At 42.2% G+C, this 21767-nt stretch overlaps 1 protein-coding gene across 4 annotated transcripts in view; it reads right to left on the reverse strand.

Moving 5' to 3' along the window:
- The window catches only part of HPCAL1 (hippocalcin like 1), a 292954-nt gene that overhangs the window by 170145 nt on the left and 101042 nt on the right, over positions 1-21767 (reverse strand). For 2 of the 4 annotated variants that reach the window (XM_040348608.1, XM_040348605.1), the window contains one exon: positions 20135-20226. The exons of the other annotated variants lie outside the window; for them this stretch is intronic. The gene's annotated coding sequence lies outside the window, so the exon portion shown is untranslated. The remainder of the gene's footprint in view (positions 1-20134; positions 20227-21767) is intronic. 4 annotated transcript variants of the gene reach the window in all.

The following is a 21767-nucleotide window of genomic DNA, read 5'->3' on the forward strand; positions in this document are numbered from 1 at the left end:
TATAGAAAGTTAGTGGAAATCAGTTACAAGGACATAGAAATAAAAACCTGAAGGGATCAAACCTTATCCTACTTTGCCTTTAGAAAGTTTCCCCCGCTTCCTGTCTGGTAAAATGATCTCAGCTGGACAGCAAGTGAGGGGAAATCTTACAGAAATATAAACCTGACAAGAACTGTCTAGATAATGGACAATATTTTCATATAGTCTTAAGAAGTAAATAAGCTTTAAAATAAGACCCCTTTCACAGTTTTCAGGCATTTCAGAGCTAAAAATAGCACCTGAAAAATGCCTCCCATTCATTACAATGGGGGCTTTCACACCCGGACGTTCGGAAAAAAGTCCTGCAAGCAGTGTCTTTGGAGGGGGTTTGGGATCACTGTATACAGCGCTCCCAAAACACCCCTGCCTATTGCAATGAATGGGCAGCACTTCTGAAGCGCGGAAACAGAGCTTTTAACCCCTTCTTTGGGGTAAAAAAAAAGCCCTGCTAGCGGCCGAAAAGCATTGCTTAAACCCCACTAAAACAAGTGGCGCTTTAGCACTAACGCGCCCATGGCCCCAGTGTGAAAGGAAAGTGGGTGCAAATATCTGTCTTTAGACAGGTATCTGCACCCCCCTCGCCCCTGAAAGGTGTCAAATGTGACATTGGAGGGGGGAGGGTTCCGATCAGCGGGAGTTCCACTTTAGGGTGGAGCTCCGCTTAAAATTTATGCCACAAAGAATTAAGGCAGTTCTGAGGGCAAAAGAGGGTCCAACCCTGTACTACCAAGGTGTACCCATTAAAGTGACCAGTGAGTATACATCATTCTTACACAGGGGGGGACAATTGTAAGACTAGTTAGTTGTGAGCTGGACTTTCACTTTAAAGTTTTCAGCAGAAGCTTCCAAGTTTCAGACCCCCCTACTCTTGCTAGCTGATCTCCCACTACCAGCTGTTTAAACGTCTAATGTAAAAAAACAGAACAGATGCGCAAGACGACAGAAGAAGGGAGAGAGATAAGTGCCCAGACCCAACTTTAATGACTTCTCTGCTTCCATTGTGAACTTTGAAGATGAATTGCTCCTTAGTGGATGTAACTACAGAGGTCAGTGAAGGCTTATTTTAAAGCTTTTTCCCCTTCTCGTTAATAAGATGTAAATATTTGCATGTTCATAGCCTGGTCACAGCCCTACTTTAAGCAGTGTATTTCTAAAACAAAAATTCAGTGTGAAAGTGCATGTATTCGTTATGTGCGACTTGGGCAAAAAAAAATAAAAAATAATGTTTTGGCGTGTTGTAATGGAATGGATAGAAATGGAATGAAAAATACTGCAACTGGCGACTAGATGCCACCACGTCCCTGTTCACATAGGTGCGATGCGGGAATACTATGAATCCAGTGCGGGTTCCTGCATCGCACCTGACTCAAGGCAGTTCACACTGTCATATGCAAACTGTTGAGTGTCAATACAATGTACAGTGAAGACCCATGCGATCCGATTCTGGTGTGGACCAAAAAAAAAAAAAAAAAAGGTCCCGTGCAAGTATGGTTCGAATGTGATGCTAATTCAGCCATACTATCTGTATGGCTGAAATTGCATGCGATTTGCACTGCAGTGTGAATCACATGCAATCTTGCACAGCATACCAATGTGAACCCAGTCTAAGTGTCAAAGGAATTTCCTAAGATACTTCACACCATCTAGTGGTCAAATGTAGAAAGTGCGAGTATTGCCTCTTTTAGATTTAGATAACAATATCAGTAAAATGTGCCAGCATCCCTATTGATTGTAATTGGTATGACCTAATCAATGACTCAAACAGGGGCTGCTTGCGGCCTAGTTGATTGACTGTAGGTCAAAGGGGGAGGGGAAGTTTGTTTGGGATTTTCGAGGCACTGATATGCAACAATATAAAAAGTAGTATAAATATTTATTTGACAAATTATAATAATACAAAAAATACAGAACATTTGGGACAAACCCCACTAATCAGATCGATCACAAGACCGTTGGTCTAATCGGTGGAGTCGTGGTCTCGACCGGTTTCGCAGTATAAAACTGCTTCTTCAGGAGAATGTCTACAAGTATACAAATAAAATATAATAAAGCAACAAGCAATTATATACAATAATTTGATAAGAAAGAAAAATACATAGGGTCAATACTGTGCTTTGTAGGAGAGTCACAGGACTACTCACCTTGGTTTGCCAAAGTGATCATAGACACGCTCGGGCAAAAGAACCCCCTAGGGCGCACGTGGGGGATAATAAGGACGGGCTCTGGTGGAAGAGGTTAATAGGTTAAACCTAATGGTTAATATATTTAAGGACGGTTGTGCAAGGATGAGCCAGGATAAGGTAAAAGAACCGTGAAGGAAAGGGAGAGTTGGGAAACGGGGGGAGGGGGGAGGGGGGGAAAAAGAAGGGGGAAAAGGGAAGAGAGAGGGTTTATTATGGGGGAGGGTGAAAAAAGGCAAGGGGAGAAATGGGAAAGAAAAGAAAAAGTTTATTGAAGCAAAAAAAGGGGGAACAAGAAGGGCAAAGGGAAGAAATGGAAAGAAAAAACGGAGGTAAAACTAACCAAAGTGAAGAGATAAAACAGGGATTGACAAGCGTATTTGAAGAAAGATAAAAGTAACAGAAAGAGAACAAGGAGGAAAAAGAAAAAAAGGGGAAAAGAATAAAAAAAGGGGAAAAAAGAAAAGTATGAAAAGGGGAAGGAGAAGAAGAGAAAGGGGTGAAAATAAGAGAAAGAAAAGGGGGAGGAGGAAGGGGAGAAAAAGGGAAAAAGAAAAGAATATCTGACATAAAGAAGGGAGGGGGGGGGGGGGGGGGTTTTGGGTGATGAAAAATGGGGAATAGAAATAAGTGAAAAAATAGAAAGGGTGATGGGATGGGGGAGGGGAAGAGTAGTTGATGAAAATTCCAAAGTAGCCAAACGGAAATTGGTTGGGACAACCAATGGTGCTGCTGAGTGAGTGAATGGGACACCGGGGTGTGACAAATAGTGCTGGAGTGAGATGGGTTAATATTAAACTAGCTTACCGTCCAGGATAAAACAATCAATTTGAATGATACTGGGGCAGGTGACACAAGGTTATGAGCAAGCTGACAGGAGAGCCAGTGTGGTTGAACACAGGCAAAAGCCAATCTGAAGAAAGACATAATGCCAAGCATGTAGTTGGAGATAAATGTCACAGATAATGGAGAGGCATAGGAGTATACGGTGCAGATTCAGCATGAACCGTGTATACTTAGAGTTCTCTAAAGTGTCAGCGCGTCCCCAGGGAGAGCTCCGTGCGTCTCATTCAGCTAGCTCATAGAGCAGCTTAAATGGGATATCCCAAGTCACGTCATGGGTCACGTGAACGCGACGTAGACGTGACTCACCAATCAGACGGCCGCGCATTCGTCGATGCGCGGCCTTGCAGTCCTGGGACCCAATGGCCATTGGCCGGGTTCAGGGCTGCAAACAACAGGCTTCGATTGGAGCCCGTGGTCTGAGAGGTCCAACGTGCGCCAATCAATGAAGAGGGGGGAAGTGCCAGAGCGGGCCCGATCACATGACCAAGGTCCTAGGCTAACAAGGCACAATATAGAGACATATGTAAAACGAGGAGATTACAAAATACAATCACAAGGATGGAGATATTACAAACATTTTAATTAAAATGTAAACAGGGGGATATGCCTGAAATACATTACATTGTGGAGTCATTTAAGCAGGAATAATTCAAGACTCAGAAAAACGACAATCAGAGCAAGATAGTTTCAAAGGAAATAAGGCAACATCTATGACATGTGTTTGTATCATTTAAAGGATAAAATACCGGGACTTTCAAGTAATCATTTGACAGTGGTGATGTTGATGGATAGAGATGCATGGAAGAAAAACAGAAAAGATTTTATTTGGTGTGTTCTGGTTATAAAGATAGGATAGACAATATATATATATATAAGGAATATTTTATCTCCATTCCTATCAGAACTACAACAATTATAGTTGAATGACCAGTCAATCCACCGACAGCCCAACTAAATGAAGGCTGGGAACGTTCATTACATGCTAATGACATCTTTCGCAGATTTTTGGATCAGGTTTTACTTTGGTATAGATTTATAGATGATTTATTCATTATTTGGACCGGTACCTCTGAGTCCTTATTGGAATTTGTACGTTTGCTCAATATAAATGAATTTAACCTTAAATTTACCGTCCAATTTGATGACACTCAGGTCCCCTTCTTGGACCTGACTGTCATCAAACAAAGTGACGGTACTCTACATACGGACCTTTACCGCAAACCTACGGCTGGAAATACTTTACTATTTGCTACCAGTGCCCATCCTAAACCCCTAATTAGAAGTATTCCTTTTGCCCAATATTTAAGGTTACGCAGGAACTGCACACTATCCAGCGATTTCCAAAAACAGGCAGATGCTTTAAGGTTACGATTACTTGATCGTGGCTATGCCAGAACAAACCTAAAAAAAGCTTATAACAGGGCTTGCCTACGTTCTAGGAATTCCCTGTTATATGACACATCCAAACAGAAAAATACAACCACTTTAACCAACAATCCCGTACGTTTCATCACTACCTACTCCGCTCATCACAATGTCCTACGTGACATTCTGAATAGACACTGGCATATTCTTACTGATGACAGCACTCTGTCTAAACATGTGAAAGTACATCCCGAAATGGTCTACCGCCGTGCATCTTCACTGCGAGACCGACTCACTCAGAGCCACTACACACAAGAACGTCCACCCCCCCCAGTGCTTAGGGGAACTTACCGGTGTGGCAATTGCCCACGTTGCCCATGGGTACTGGAGGGCAAACGTTTCATCTTACCAAATAGTGAAGTTTTCCTCCCTTCTTTTCATGCAGATTGTGGTACTAAGGGTGTGGTCTATTTAATGGTATGTAATTGTAATGCCTTCTATGTTGGAAAAACAATTAGAGAATTTCGCCAACGCATTGGCGATCACCTGTATGACACAGGTGTGGGAAAATTGACTACTATTGGACGTCACATAGGACTTCATCACAGGTATGATTTGACAGTGGTACGCTTCCTTATATTGGAGGTCATCCCACCACATCCCCGTGGTGGTGATTGGGATAAATCCATTCTCCAAAAGGAATGTTTATGGATAGAACATTTGAATGCTATGACGTATCCAGGTCTAAATGAAGTCAATTCATATAGGTCCTTCATTTAGTTGGGCTGTCGGTGGATTGACTGGTCATTCAACTATAATTGTTGTAGTTCTGATAGGAATGGAGATAAAATATTCCTTATATATATATATATTGTCTATCCTATCTTTATAACCAGAACACACCAAATAAAATCTTTTCTGTTTTTCTTCCATGCATCTCTATCCATCAACATCACCACTGTCAAATGATTACTTGAAAGTCCCGGTATTTTATCCTTTAAATGATACAAACACATGTCATAGATGTTGCCTTATTTCCTTTGAAACTATCTTGCTCTGATTGTCGTTTTTCTGAGTCTTGAATTATTCCTGCTTAAATGACTCCACAATGTAATGTATTTCAGGCATATCCCCCCGTTTACATTTTAATTAAAATGTTTGTAATATCTCCATCCTTGTGATTGTATTTTGTAATCTCCTCGTTTTACATATGTCTCTATATTGTGCCTTGTTAGCCTAGGACCTTGGTCATGTGATCGGGCCCGCTCTGGCACTTCCCCCCTCTTCATTGATTGGCGCACGTTGGACCTCTCAGACCACGGGCTCCAATCGAAGCCTGTTGTTTGCAGCCCTGAACCCGGCCAATGGCCATTGGGTCCCAGGACTGCAAGGCCGCGCATCGACGAATGCGCGGCCGTCTGATTGGTGAGTCACGTCTACGTCGCGTTCACGTGACCCATGACGTGACTTGGGATATCCCATTTAAGCTGCTCTATGAGCTAGCTGAATGAGACGCACGGAGCTCTCCCTGGGGACGCGCTGACACTTTAGAGAACTCTAAGTATACACGGTTCATGCTGAATCTGCACCGTATACTCCTATGCCTCTCCATTATCTGTGACATTTATCTCCAACTACATGCTTGGCATTATGTCTTTCTTCAGATTGGCTTTTGCCTGTGTTCAACCACACTGGCTCTCCTGTCAGCTTGCTCATAACCTTGTGTCACCTGCCCCAGTATCATTCAAATTGATTGTTTTATCCTGGACGGTAAGCTAGTTTAATATTAACCCATCTCACTCCAGCACTATTTGTCACACCCCGGTGTCCCATTCACTCACTCAGCAGCACCATTGGTTGTCCCAACCAATTTCCGTTTGGCTACTTTGGAATTTTCATCAACTACTCTTCCCCTCCCCCATCCCATCACCCTTTCTATTTTTTCACTTATTTCTATTCCCCATTTTTCATCACCCAAAACCCCCCCCCCCCCCTCCCTTCTTTATGTCAGATATTCTTTTCTTTTTCCCTTTTTCTCCCCTTCCTCCTCCCCCTTTTCTTTCTCTTATTTTCACCCCTTTCTCTTCTTCTCCTTCCCCTTTTCATACTTTTCTTTTTTCCCCTTTTTTTATTCTTTTCCCCTTTTTTTCTTTTTCCTCCTTGTTCTCTTTCTGTTACTTTTATCTTTCTTCAAATACGCTTGTCAATCCCTGTTTTATCTCTTCACTTTGGTTAGTTTTACCTCCGTTTTTCTTTCCATTTCTTCCCTTTGCCCTTCTTGTTCCCCCTTTTTTTGCTTCAATAAACTTTTTCTTTTCTTTCCCATTTCTCCCCTTGCCTTTTTTCACCCTCCCCCATAATAAACCCTCTCTCTTCCCTTTTCCCCCTTCTTTTTCCCCCCCTCCCCCCTCCCCCCGTTTCCCAACTCTCCCTTTCCTTCACGGTTCTTTTACCTTATCCTGGCTCATCCTTGCACAACCGTCCTTAAATATATTAACCATTAGGATTAACCTATTAACCTCTTCCACCAGAGCCCGTCCTTATTATCCCCCACGTGCGCCCTAGGGGGTTCTTTTGCCCGAGCGTGTCTATGATCACTTTGGCAAACCAAGGTGAGTAGTCCTGTGACTCTCCTACAAAGCACAGTATTGACCCTATGTATTTTTCTTTCTTATCAAATTATTGTATATAATTGCTTGTTGCTTTATTATATTTTATTTGTATACTTGTAGACATTCTCCTGAAGAAGCAGTTTTATACTGCGAAACCGGTCGAGACCACGACTCCACCGATTAGACCAACGGTCTTGTGATCGATCTGATTAGTGGGGTTTGTCCCAAATGTTCTGTATTTTTTGTATTATTATAATTTGTCAAATAAATATTTATACTACTTTTTATATTGTTGCATATCAGTGCCTCGAAAATCCCAAACAAACTTCCCCTCCCCCTTTGACCTACAGTCAATCAACTAGGCCGCAAGCAGCCCCTGTTTGAGTCATTGATTAGGTCATACCAATTACATAGTGGTCAAATGTGCCATTTTAAATCAGCAAAAGCATTCAACCAACACAGAAAATAGACTAAAAAAACATTCCTTTGTTGCCCATTTGCACAGAAAAAATGTACATACACTTTTACTTTAAGAAATTGCTATACAATATATTATATTGTGTATATATATATATATATATATATATATATATATATATATATATATATACACACATATATATATATATATATATATACACATACATACATATACATATATACACACACACACACACACACACACACACACATATATACATATATATATATATATATATATACACACATACACACACACACACACACAGACATACACAGTGGGGTTAATTTACTAAAGGCAAATCCACTTTGCACTGCAAGTACACTTGGATGTGCAGTCGCTGTAGAACTGAGGGGGGAAGATCTGAAATGAGGGGAAGATCTGAAATGAGGGGAAGATCTGAAATGAGGGGAAGCTCTGCCGATTTCATCATCCAATCATGTACAAGCAAAAATTCATTTTTTTTATTTTCCTTGCATGTCCCCCTCAGATCTACAGCAACTGCACTTTCAAGTGCACGGTCAGTGCAACGTGGATTTGCCTTTAGTAAATAAACCCCTATATCTCACAAAATCGAGTGCACCCCTCACATTTTTGTAAATATTTTATTATATCTTTTTATGTGACAACACTGAAGAAATGACACTTTGCTACAATGTAAAGTATTGAGTATACAGCTTGTATAACAGTGTACATTTGCTGTCCCCTCAAAATAACTCAACACACAGCCATTAATGTCTAAACAGCTGGCAACAAAAGTGAGTACACCCCTAAGTGAAAATGTCCAAATTGGGCCCAGATAACCATTTTCCCTCCCCGCTGTCATGTGACCCGTTACTGTTACAAGATCCCAGGTGTGAATGGGGAGCAGGTGTTACATTTGGTGCCATCGCTCTCACTCACTTAAACTGGTCACTGGAAGTTCAACATGGCACTTCATGGCAAAGAACTCTCCGGAGGATCTGAAAAAATAAATAAAAATGTTGCTCTACATAAAGATGGCCTAGGCAATAAGAAGATTGTTAAGACCCTGAAACTGAGCTGCAGTACTGTGGCCAAGACCATACAGCGGTTTAACAGGACAAGTTCCACTCAGAACAGGCCTCGCCATGGTCGGCCAAAGAAGTTGAGTGCACGTGCTCAGCGTCATATCCAGAGGTTGCCTTTAGGAAACAGACATACAAGTGCTGCCAGCATTGCTGCAGAGGTTGAAAGGGTGGGGGTCAGTCTGTCTGTGCTCAGACCATAAGCCGCACACTGTATCAAATTGGTCTGCATGGCTGTTGTCCCAGAAGGAAGCTTTATACTCCTCACCTGGTTGCCGCCACACGCTTGACCCATTCTGAACCAAATAAGTTTATCTTGGTCTCATCAGACCACAGGACACGGTTCCAGTAATCCATGTTCTTAGCCTGCTCGTCTTCAGTAAACTGTTTGTGGGCTTTCTTGTGCATCATCTTTAGAAGAGGCTTCCTTCTGGGACGACAGCCATGCAGACCAATTTGATGCAGTAGACAGCGTATGGTCTGAGCACTGACAGGCTGACACCCCACCCCTTCAACCTCTGCAGCACTCATACATATATTTCCCAAAGGTAGCCTCTGAATATGACGCTGAGCATGTGCACTCAACTTCTTTGGTCGACCATGGCGAGGCCTGTTCTGAGTGGAACCTGTCCTGTTAAACTGCTGTATGGTCTTGGCCACCATGCTGCAGCGGTTTCAGGGTCTTGGCAACCTTCTTATAGCCTATGCCATTTTTATGCAGAGCAACATTTTTTTTTTCAGATCCTCAGAGAGTTCTTTGCCATGAGGTGCCATGTTGCACTTCCAGTGACCAGTAAGAGCGTGAGAGCGATAAACACCAAATGCAACACACCTCCCCATTCACACCTAAGACCTCGTAACGCTAACGACTCACATGGCACTGGGAGGGGAAATGGTTAACTGGGCCTAATTCGGACATTTTCACTTAGGGGTGTACTCACTTTTGTTGCCAGCGTTTTAGACATTAATGGCTGGGTGTTATTTTGAGGGGACAGCAAACTTACACTATTATACAAGATGTACACTCACTACTTTACATTGTAGCAAAGTGTAATTTCAGCAGTGTTTTCACATGAAAGATATAATAAAATAATTTACAAAAAATGTGAGGGGTGTACTCACTTTTGTGAGATACTGTACACACACACACACACACACACACACACACACACACACACACACACAAACTAGTGATGAATGGTGTTATACAGTAATCTAAAAATTCAGTCCTAGGGTGACAACGATCAAGAAAATAGAAGGTATAAACTACAAAACACCCACCCCTCATCTCCATAACATTAGGGGGGGGGGGGTTGTTCTGTACCAACATACTTCCCAATAACATTCTTTGCATTAACACTTATAAATTATGGGATTATGGCAGGAAAAATTGGTAGTTTTTGCTCTTGTAGAGTAGATGGAACAACAGACCTGATTGGTGACCAACAACTGCTTTTCTGCTCTGTTGTGCTTTCCCAATTTTTAGAACCAGGCCCCATACCCTTGGCATTGGATCCTGCGCCAGTCAAACTGGCCCAAGGGCAAACAACTCTAATTCCTCGTAGCCCAAAAACAGACCCATCATACAAACACCGGAAATAATCTCACAGATGAACTTCGTTCAGGTTTACAAAATCTCTTACTTCTTGAAAAATACAGAATTTTTTTTTTTGCCAAGGCCGAGCTGCTCTGTCTATGCAGAACTTTTTTCATCTTCAAAAGTTTCATAAGTGACTAAAATTTCTTGATTTTTTCCAATTAATGCAACATTAAAACCATGCAGCGCCTTCTCCGCCAGCCCTGCTGCAGTTTAGTATCAATTATTAACTTCCCTTCAAACACAGCAAACACTCCAGCTACTTAATTACATCCAGCCCTTCACAATGTTTATACAAGGCATGAAAAGTTAATATTTTTGGCATCCGTCTGGCTGCAAGGGAAAAATAATAGCAGCAGCATATTACCAAACCTAAAGTGTTACTCCATGTTGGAGTACAGTCAAAATAATCTGGGCTAAAGAGATCTGGGTTTACAATGGAATGACACTTGATCCCATGGTTTATTTGAAGCTACAGAGGAAGTGGGCCCCCTGCAGTTTGCATTGCTGTGCTACAGGCTTGAGCCCAGGTTCACACTGGGTACGATTTGGTACGATTTCACATGTCAAATCGCATCTCAAATCGGCGGCATTTGCCGGCAATTGTCGGCAATGGCACCGTCCTAAATCGGTGCGACGCCGCATCTCCGGCGCTGCACCGATTCCAAAAAGTAGTACCTGTACTACTTTTTGCGATTTCGGGCCGCGATTTACATTGAACACTGCACAGATGTCTCTAAAATTGCGGCCGAAATCGTGGCAAAATCGCGGTAAAATCGCGATTTTACTGCGATTTTTAATTCGCAGCAGTGTGAACCTAGCCTCAGAGTTTTGTGACAAATGGACTGCAATACCCCCCCCCCTAGAGGAGGGAATGTTTTGGAAGTGCAGCTGATTGGATAGGCAAATATGGGTGGGGTTTTTGAATGAGTGTTGAGTGAGTGGGGCTCATTGAGAGCTCTCTGTTCTCTTGGATGCGAGGTGAGTAAGGATCTTGGCTGGCCAAAAGCTTCATGGAAACCTGGTGGCCATCTTAGGTCTAAGACACGTGGCCATGCCAAGGCCTTCTCCCGCTTTCTCTCTCCTCTTGATACCAATGGGAGCTCTAGGCTCACTGCTGACCAGCTGATTTTACAGATGTGATAAGTATCTATGAATTTCTCTTGTATATGTATATTATGATGTTTTGATGTGTGATATCAGACTACCCCTATTTCCGTGGGAATAAACACAGATGTTCATTTTTACCAGCAGCAATGCGTATGTGTGTGTCTTAATAGGCGTAGATCAATGAATCCATTTATGCAGTGGATAGAGGGAACCTGTGAATATCTCTTGAGATTATTAGTTTAGATTATATTAAATAGTCTTGTAAAATATAGCAGCTTCTACACTCCACCTTCTGACAAATTCAATTTAGTAAAGCAGCAAGCAGATGTGTATTACCCAATGCTTTCAGTGGGAATTGGTTATGCCTGCCCTGTGCCATAGCAGACACAGCTTTCAGTAGTAATCCATAGATGTGCAGACAACTATATTCCTCCACTATGCCCCGTGACACAAATCAAGATCAGTTAAAGCTGAACGAGCATTATATGGTAACATAAAGGGTAATTACACTTGCAATCAACGCTGTACCCTGACCTAGGCCAAGGCCCAGGCCTAGGGGAGCACGGAAAGTCCCCGCCGGCTTGTGCTACACTGTTAGTGTAACGCAAGCTGCTTCTAATTGTGACTGTCCTATCATCCTAGACCACAAACCTTCCTCACTGTGCTATATGTTTTCTGCTGCACCATTGGCATGGGTATATCTTCTTAGTCCTCTCCATAAAATTATCAGAATCTTGTGCTTAAAGTAGAACTATAGGCATTCATTTTGGATATAGTAAGGGAGGGTTATAGCCCCTGTCAGTTTATTTTTTACCATCTCTGTCCCATTGCAGAGATTTCCCTTCACTTCTTGCCCCATAGCCAAACAGGAAGTGAGAGGAAATCTATGCAAAATAAGGGAATCCATGCCCCCCCCCTTCCCCCAGGACCTAAGAACTAGTGTCCCAACTAAAAAAAAAAAAAAAAAAGTGTGGCCTTGACAGGAAGGGGTGGGTCATATTTCAATTAGGGGGTGCACAAGTTGAGTCAGGCCTAGGGCAGCACAAAACCGAAATACACTACTGCTTGCAATAATAAATAAAACAAATACATACTATTGGATATAGCGTATTTTTAAAAGGTTGGCTGGTGAATCTTGTTTTGGTCAATTTGCCCTTCTGACATTTCACAGTCACATTTAGGTGCGAATGTGGCATTCGGTGAACAGCTGATCATAGGTCACAGTTACTAGTTAGGCTCCATGCACACCGGCGGTTTTAAGAGGCTCAAAAAAATTCGGCTTCAAGTAATATTTTAGTAGCTTTTTTTTTTTTGGAGTGTTAGCATTTTATTAGCATTTTAACAGTACTGTACATAAGAAATAAAACTGCTCCAAAAAAGTGGTTAGTAGCGTTTAGTGGTTTTTCTGCAAGGAAAATGCTTCCAAAAACCACTAGAAAAACAATTTGTTTTCTGCTCTTAGACGCTGAAGCTCAAAAAATGTAAATAACGTAAAGTAGTGTGCGTGGACACATAGTATATTTAGCTTCCAGGCGCAGGGAAAAATGCCAACAGCTTTTAGGTTAAAAATGGTTTTAACCTAGCAGGCAAATTCGCAGCTCTGAGCTTTCCAGTGCTGGAACTTTTTATGAATGTTGATGTAGCTGTCCATATTATTTATTAATTACTGGTATTTATATAGCACTCACAATTTATGTAGCACTATACATATCCATGGACATCATTCACTGCCCTTAAAGTGGATGTAAACCCAATTCATGAAATCTGAGCTGGGCACATATCTGCAGTGTTTTGTTATCTCTCTTCAAAGAGCCAAGTCCCATAGCTCTCTCCTGACCCGTTCCTCTATCAGCCTGATAACTCCTGACAAATTCTCGGACACATCAGATAAAAGCAGCCCGACATTTCTGTCAGGGGAGGTTGCTAAAATAGATTAGCAGGGAGATGGCCCTGTTACAAAACACCTTTGAGAGTCTGCCTAGGATGAGGGGGTGTGTGCCTTTTCTCCAATCGGCAATTTTAGCTATATGCCCAGACATCACACTCTGTGTTAAACAGGAAGAGAACATTTCCTAACACGATCTCAACTTTCTAAACCGTATATAAATGTGAAGACAGCAGCTATACATATAAAACCTATGTAGGGAGATTTGGTTCATCCCTGTGTATCATGTGAGGCTGTTCACTTCACTGGATGAATGGAGGGTTTACATCCATTGGCGTAAAATGAAGGATGGATTCATGGGTCTGGATTGGATTATACGGATTATAGTATCTCTGGAGGTTGGGGAGGACAATTGGGTTGGATTTTGTTTTCTTCAATATATTTATTCTTTTTTATTATTCACAATTTCTTTTACGTTTTAATGGTACTTTTTTTCAATGTGGAATGGAAGGGCAGGAAATAAACTAAATGTACCTTGTTGTTTTTGACTGTATGCCACAATGTAATAATTTTAATTGATGTTCATTACATTGTACTGATTTATTTTTTCTGAAAATAAACTTAAACTTGAATGAAAAAAAAAAATGGCCAGCCATGAATAAGCACTAAGTCAGTGCGAAACGTCGGTTATCCTCCTGTTTCTGTTGCTGTGATCCGGTATGTTTTTGCTGTTCGTTTAAATAAAGACAACCTGTTTGGTTTGGAGTGCGGCCATCCATCCTTCATTTTACGCCAATGCTTGCCTAGTGCACTGCCAGCACCCTTGGAATCCTACCCCTGTGTATGACCCTATAGCAGACCCACCTTGAGCAGTGATTTTCCTTCTTCTATAGGGTTTACATCCACTTTAAAGGCAGGGATCGACAAATCCCAGGCTGCCATGGTGACAAGAAATTGAGTCCTGGTGCCTGGGCAGCCACCCGAAACTTTCCACACACCCTGCGAGTTTCCCCCTACCGCTTTGTATCCTGGGCTCTGCTTGCCCATCTGCAGGCCTGGGACCAGCACAACAGGTGCCGCCAGGAAGAGGGGAGGGAGGACAGAGGACACACATCTGCTTTCCTCCCCTTCTTGTTGGCGACCCAGAAGGGTCTTTTAGACTCTGGGTGTCTCATTAAAGAGAACCTGTTACCAGAAAAATCACATAGGGGACTTTTTCTGCTATGTGATAAAAAAAAAAAGCAAAGTTTAAAATGTATGTATGCATGTATGTGTATATATGCATATATATATATAAAAAATAAAAATTACACCCAAGCACATAAAACCCCACCAAAAATTGAGGCCTCTCCACTCCTACATATATGGACATGCAAGCGTAAACGCACGCGTCGGGGAGCTTACGGGTTTAAACGTTGATTATGGTACATATCGCTGTGCACGCCAGAATAAGAGCAATATTTTCTAGCACCAGACCTTTATGTAATCTTCAAGCCTAAATTGTTTTTTTAAACAGGTGCACAAAAAAAAAAAAAACAGCTCTGGCAGCAAAAGGGTTTAAAGGAAAAGGCCCCTAAGCTTTGTTGGTAAAAAAAATTTTAATATAAATTTTTTTTTTTTTTTAGCTGGCTCCTAGATTCAAAGCAAATTTATCAAGCCCTGCCCAAAGGAGCTTACAATCCAAGATCCCTAAACTCACATTCATACGTACACATACTAGGGCCAATTTAGAGAAGAGTCAATTACCCGGTCTTTGGAGCATTGGAGGAAACCAGAGTAGCTGGAAGAAAACCCACGCAAGCACACGGAGAACATGCAAACGCCATGCAGGTAGTGTTGTGGTACCCAACAACCCTAGTTTGGACTAATGCCAAATAAGGATTTGTACTTTCAGGAAAAAACAAACACCTCCCTTAGAGACCCCAATTAAAGTGTGGAACAAGATTTTTTTTCTGTGGGTCCCTGCACCACAAAAGACCTGCCAGGTGATACTTGGATGCAGCTGGGACTTTGCAGGTCAATATTAGTAAATTGAAAGGCAATAACATTTAACCAGTTCACCATAAAGGAGAAAGAGAACCCACTGTCTCCTCATGGAGCCCCCTCCTTGTCAGCACCCTATCCTATGTACTGGAGGTTAGTGAAGGGTACAGTGCTTGACCGAATTTATGGGGGTCTTCTCAAATCACCCCCTAATCCTAAAGTGCTTGCAGAATAGTACCAATATGGCAGGAGGCTGCCCTGCCTGGTCATACCTGATGGCTTTCACTATAAGATTTTGCATGTCAAGGAACAATTTGCACTGGGTTATTGTTTATCTTACCAGCCAACACGTCTTAATTACTACATCGCATTCTAATGTTATGTACAGGCCTTGTTTTTTTCCCTTTTCTTTTTATTCCTTTCAACGCTCAACAGTGGCACAGCTACTTTTAGGTTTCATGTTTCAAGCGTAACTTCGGGCAAAAAAAAAGGAAAACACGTTTTCCACAGGCCAACTGCTCGTTTTGGCCAGGGGAGACGAAAAAGCGGTATACTTACCCGATTCTCCATGCCACCTGCAAATGGCTGTTCCCCATGATCCAGTCCTCATGTCCAGGTCAAGCTTTTGGGTGTGATGATACCAGGAACAACCCACAGCACAAGACCAGAGGGTTGGTGGTGGGGTGCAAGAGCCACAGGGACCGGTCTTGTGCAGAGAGGTTTGGAGGATTCTCCAATCCATTAGACAAAAATGCACAGCCCCAAAACATGCTAAAAAAAAAAAAAAAAAACCTTTGTTTGCCTAACTATGGGCTTTAAATTAAATTAGTACAGTCCTCATATTTTTAGTACTTTTGGAGAACTCTAAGCTCCACTGACAGCTCCTGTTATATAGAGCGGGAAACTCCTCTTCCCACTGCGTCGGGACCAGTGCTTGTGAGCGACACTAGTTCCAGTGTTGTCTCAACCCGCCCCCCCCTCACTCTGCCATTCACACAGCACAGTGATGACATTTGTGCTAGGCTTTGTAAATGGGACAGCAAAGTAAGGGGACAGAGACAAAACATCGGAACTGGCGTTATTCATCGACTACAAATGCAGCAGGAAATGGGAAGTAGGTGTCCCATTGTATCTTGTATAACTGGAGTGCAAAAGAGCTTAAAGCACTCCATAAGTAGTAAAACCATGACATAATGTGTAAATAAAGAAAAAAAAAATTAAAAACAGCCATGTCTGCAGTTGGGCTTTAAATATCACAAATCTTGTTAACTTGGTGCTGCAAGAGAAAAGATGCCCAGCGATTCCCTAATGCAGATTAAATAAAAATAGCAGCACCTGAGTCAATCTGCAGGATAAAAATGTTTGTTAATCCCCAGCTATTAAAGGATGAGCACTGCTACAGCACTTGATGAATACATCTCTGTATGTCCGAGCCATGCATGTGCAGAAATATAGCCCTACCACTAGCACAATACGATCGAAAACTAGAGTAGACACTTTAGGTAAAGGCAAGTGAAAGTAACAAGATTATCACAACTAAATCGTCTTCTGTGCAACCAGATCGATCTTCCAATTTTCTCTTCAGTCCATCAGAAAAAGTTGTAGTAGGAGGGGTTAAAGCACTGCAAGCCATGGGGAGACACCCCTTCCCACCTTTCTCAATTAGCTGCTGACCTGCTATGGTTAGCGTATCACTGGTAATTGATTCCTCACCAATCTTTTACTTTTTGCCAGAACTACCATTTACAAAACACTGCTGTCTGCAAAAATCACTATGCAGCAAGTACTGAGCTCTTATGCCGCGTACACACGATCTGTCAAACCGATGAGAGCGGTCTGATGGACCGTTTTTATCAGACCAAACCGATCGTGTGTAGGCCCCATCGGTTATTTATCCATCGGTTAAAAAAATTCAATCTTGTTTTAAATTTAACAGATGGATACCTAACCGATAGAAGAAAAAAAACCGATCGTTTGTAGGCACATCCATCAGTTAAAAATCCACGCATGCTCAGAATCAAGTCGACGCATGCTTGGAAGCATTGAACTTTTTTTTTCAGCACGTCGTTGTGTTTTACTTCACCGCGTTCAGACCGTTTTCATCAGATTGACCGATCGTGTGTACAGGGCATAAGTGTTCCTGGCTAGAACAAGTATCAGCGAGGTCAGAGCCAATTCACTGAAATGCATGATTTGACTTAAAGTGATAATAAACCTTCCTTTGTTTTTATCCATTTCTGCACCACTTACATTGCATGCCGTTTGTCAAACTGTTAAAAAACCTACGTTAGATTTACCGGTAGCGGTATTTCTACGAACCTTCCAGGACGGCACACCTGAGAGATGAGGGCTCCTCCCCATAGGAAACACAATCAATTGTCCCCACCCTTTCCCTTGAACCCCAGTATGTAATAAAATAATCCCGAACTGGTTCACAAGGGACATCGTTCCACATAGGTACTTACCACCTAGTGTTTAGCTTATCTTTCCCTCCACATAGGGTGGGAAGTAGGCCTGCCGTCCTGGAAGGTTCGTAGAAATACCGTTACCGGTTAGTCCAACGTAGGTTTTCCCCATCACCTTCCAGGACGGCACACCTGAGAGGATAATAAAGAAACCACAAACCTACTACTTTAGGGTGGGACCCCTGCCTGCAAGGCCGTTGTTGTAAATGTCAGGTTTTGACTTGAATTCTTTTTTTTTTTTTTTACCTCCACTCCCTAGTGCGTGATGAAGGTATCCTAGCTGGATCATGTAACAGACCTGCAGGTCTGCTCCACATATGCCCCTGCCTTCTCTTCGGATGCAGGATCTAGGTGGCATGGGCTCTTAAAGATAAAATCTGAGAGCGTGTGAATTTTTTAAGATAGAAAGATTGACTGTGTCAACGTTCTAGAAATCGTGGTCTATAATGTCCAACTGCTGCATAGGACCACCAAAAAAAGACTAATCAGAGATTTGTTCTGTGAAACAAGGAACTACTTTGGTCAACAAAGAACATCTGGTTTTAAACCACTAGTCTGTTCAGGAGAACGATTTAGAAAAAGGCTTCCTGACAGATAATCCTTGTGGGTCCCCTTTTTATTTGTTTGCCATAGCCATGGTGAAAAGGAAAAACCCACTTAAGGATAATAGATTAAGGGAAGCTTATTCCCTGTCGCTGTGATCGGGAGAAACACAATCAATACTGGGGATCAAGGGGAAGGGTGGGAACTTATAACAAGCTGCCAATTGATTGTGTTTCCCGTCGGGAGGAGCCCTCATCTCTCAGGTGTGCCGTCCTGGAAGGTGATAGGAGAAAGGTATTTTTTTCCCCTCTAGTTCACACCCAAGATTGCTGCCCCCACTTTTCAGTTTGCTTGTGGCCCCTGCTCTAGAGAAGGACTCCCGCTGTGCTTTTTAGTGTTCTGATGGCAGGGAGATTTCCCCACTGTCACATTACACTGATCAGCGCTGCCAACTATAGAGAAAACAGGAAAAACCTGACAGGGTGGAACTCGAGTGGTAAGATCAACTTCTGTACAACCAGCTTACTCATACCATGGATCAAAATTTGGGCAGTCCCTGCTAAACTGGCTAAATTCGGATCCATATTTAAAAAAAAAAAAAAAAAAAAAAAAGTTACCCCAACATTTCATATTCCGGATATGTGTCTGCTTTACCATGTACTTGTATGAAAAAGTATCATGTTCTTTGTATTGCTTCCTGTGTGTGAAATCCCTGGTGTTCCTGTCAGTCCCTCTGTTTTAATATGAATAACTGACCACGCTAGGCATATGAACACACTGGGATCAGATCTCTAGCCCAGTTGAGAACTCAGCCTGCTCTCAAACAATGATCAGGTTTGTCCTGATGCACCCCTCCTGCACAGCCTTTTACTGTGAAGATCAGTGTGCTGCTGCTTCTCCTCCCCCAGCTGAAAACAGAGGGAATGTGATTGCTAAGAAAAAAAAATGGTGGTTTAGGAAACTGGGAGGTGGGGCGGGGTTTAGGATCATGTGACTGATGTGATTGGCTGTCATGGCAGTCACATGATAGGAAAGCTCCCAATCGCAAGGAGCGTTAGCCGCCGGTAACTGTGCCAGGAGAGCGCACTCGTCACAGCTGTATTTGAACGCATATTTGTGCGCTGTCAGAGCATAGGGGTTATTTTTTTATTTTTTTTTATACTATACACAAATATTTTGCCTTTAATTTTTAACTGAATGGGTTAACAAGGTGATTGTTTACAAATCACATTAACCTCTTGGTGCCGGTCGAAAGCAAATATGCGGTCTCCGAGGTTCGGCCTTGGCACAGAGGCGCCGCATATTTGCAAAAACAGCTGTGCCAAGAGCGTGCACTTGACACAGTTACTGCCAGCTAACAGAAAACTCCCAAACACTGCTTGCGATCAGGAGTTTTGCGATCATGTGACCACCATTATTGGCTTTCACATGATCATAAACTCTGTCCCGCCTCCCGGAATCCTAAATCCCTTAAAGGGCTGGGAGGCGCTGGCTCCAAGGGGTTAGGGAATACAGTATAGTTGTATTATTTCCTGTCAGAAAATGTGCATGCAGCTGGGCTTAATTGGCTTTTTGTGCTTCCCTCTCTGGATAAGTCGGAGTGCTGCTGTGCAGAGGATGGCAGAGGCCAATATGAGGACAGATTCAGTTAAAAGTCTGTCAGTTGTACAAAACATACTTTTACATTTTTAAAGGAATACTTTACCAAACAATTTTTATTATATCTGCTTAGAGTTCAGCATTAACATTTCAAACACCCAAGACTCAAAGATTTAACCAACAGTTTATCTTCCTTTTCTTGGATTTACCACAAATCTAGTTCTTTTTTTCCCTAACTTGCAAATTGGCACTGGAAATTGTTTGATTATTATACTTGTATGGAGTTCCCCTTCAGAAAATGTATCCATATTTTCTATATAAAACATATTCTTGTATATTTTTGTATTGAAGTGTTACAACACACGTACAAACAAACCACAAACCTTGTTCAGTAAGCAGAGTCTCAAAGCTCTACCACTTCAAAGAGTGCCAGATGGACTGCCAAGAACCACAAGTTTGATGGTTTATAAATAACCTATAAAAAAAAAAAAAACTCAGACTAAATTCATGAAGTGCTGATGTTTAAATACAGGAGTAACTGATGTGAAGAGGACTTAAAGGCAACTAGAAATTTATGTGAACATTGATTTTTCATGCCGTTGGAGAGTACATCAGCTACAGATCCATACCCTAAGCTAGTATCTAATGTGAAGCAAAAAAAGTGGGTAACTAAAGCGCTAGCCAACCGTGAAAATTATAAGTGACCAAAAACTCAAAATGCTGCTCAAATCTAAAATGTAGTATCTAATGTATTTAACAAACTGATCTCTACATTTTAGGCCTGTTGCACAGTCTAGAAGCAGTGCATTTTAGTGTGCGCGGGGGAGGGACAAGTGCAGCACCCAGCCCTGCCCCCACTGAAGGTAGCCTGTAGTAGGAAGTCTACTGCAGGCTATGCCTAGACTGGCTGAACACTGTACTAAGGAGTTCCAGCTGTACTTGTCCTTCTCGGGGCACCAAAACTCTGGGAGAGTCTCATTGCTCCTAAAATGGCCCAGTGTGCAAGGGGCCTTAGCGTATCGCAGTCAGAACAATGCTCGTTAGTTCATCTGGGCTACGGCACTGCCCTTTTTCATATTAACCAAGACCTGATTCCTTACACGGTCATAGCATGTATGCTAAAATGTGGTCTCTTAAAGTGTTACTAAACCCAGGACTCTGCATTCACTATATCTGGTCTCCCACAGTACACAGAACATGGAAATGTAATTATTTTAGTAAATATAAACTGCCAAATACCTTTTCTCATCAGTAGTGGTTAAAAACGCCCACGTTGTAGCACTTGCGAAGCACTTTTTAGGCGCTTTGGAAGAGCTGCCCATTCATTTCAATGGGCAGGGCATTTTGGGAGCGCTAAATACAGTGCTCCCAAACCGCCCCAAAGATGCTGCTTGCAGGACTTTTGCCAACGTCCCGCAAGCACACTGCCCTAGTGTGAAAAGACACACTGAAGTGAATTGGAGGCGGTTTTCAGGCGCCTATTAGAGGCTATTTCTACCGCTAAAATGCCTGAATGCCTCAGTGTGAAAGGGGTATTATTCCTGAATGTTACATAGAAAGGCACTGCTGTGCTCTTGTGGTTCTCTCGTAAGGCCAAGAGCAAGTCTGGAGAAACTAGGACAGCCAGAGGTTGGCGAGGCATTCTTTTAAAGAAACAAAAACAGGGGATTGCCCAGCAGCAACACTATGCAGTTTGCTAGATTCCGACAGAGGGCTTAGCATTTAGGCTCTAAAACTATGTGGCGGTATTGAGCTGCAACAAGTTATTTCTATTTGTTTTAACTTGCTACAAAAATTTATCGAAAAGGGAGAACATTTTCATCATATCAGATCTGTTCCAACAGTGCTCACCCAAGGATCTGACTTTACACGCTGATGGTGTTCTAATAAAATAAGAGATGCTTTGGGTGAAACAAGTTTCCGTGACTTCTAGGAAGCTGATTACTTTCCTGTGCAGTGAAAGTCTTTCTGATAACATCAGCTAAATGTCAGAAGCTTCTACTGGTTACCCTTTCC

This window comes from Rana temporaria, chromosome 4 (assembly GCF_905171775.1).
Source record: "Rana temporaria chromosome 4, aRanTem1.1, whole genome shotgun sequence".
Classification (NCBI taxonomy): domain Eukaryota; kingdom Metazoa; phylum Chordata; class Amphibia; order Anura; family Ranidae; genus Rana; species Rana temporaria.